We start from the raw sequence: 631 nt of genomic DNA, 5'->3' as shown, positions 1-631 counted from the left end.
CCCTCTTAACTCAGTTGCCGGAGAGGAAAGAAACCGCTCAGGAGTTTCATCATGAGGCCAAAGCTGACTTTAAAACAGTTACAGAGTTTAATGGCTGTGATAGGAGAAAACTGTGGATGGATCAACAACATTGTATTTACTCAACAACACTAACATAATTGACAGAGTGAAAAGAAAGAAGGCTGTACAGAATAAAAATATTCAAAAACATGCATCCAGTTTGCAACAAGGCACTAAAGTAATACTGCAAAAAATGTGGCAAAGCAATTCAGTTTTTGTTCTGAATACAAAGTGTTATGTTTGGGGCAAATCCAATACAACTCATTACTCTTCAAGCATAGTGGTGGCTGCATCACGTAATGGGTATGCTTGTAATCAGAACTGGGGAGTTTTTCTTGATAAAAAATAATAGGAATGCCACTAAGCACAGGCAAAATCCTAGAGGAAAACTTGGTTCAGTCTGCTCTCCATGAGACACTGGGAGGTGAGTTCACCTTTCAGCAGGACAATAATAAGGCTAAATATACACTAGGGTTGTTCCTGAGTGGCCTGGTTACCGTTTTGACTTAAATCGGCTTGAAAATCTATGGCAAGACTTTAAAATGGCTGTCTAGCAATGATCAACAACTAA

This window comes from Salvelinus sp. IW2-2015, unplaced genomic scaffold (genome assembly GCF_002910315.2).
Source record: "Salvelinus sp. IW2-2015 unplaced genomic scaffold, ASM291031v2 Un_scaffold1144, whole genome shotgun sequence".
In the NCBI taxonomy this organism is placed as follows: domain Eukaryota; kingdom Metazoa; phylum Chordata; class Actinopteri; order Salmoniformes; family Salmonidae; genus Salvelinus; species Salvelinus sp. IW2-2015.
The sequence above is the reverse complement of the archived record's forward strand: the minus strand, read 5'-3'. Positions refer to the sequence as shown.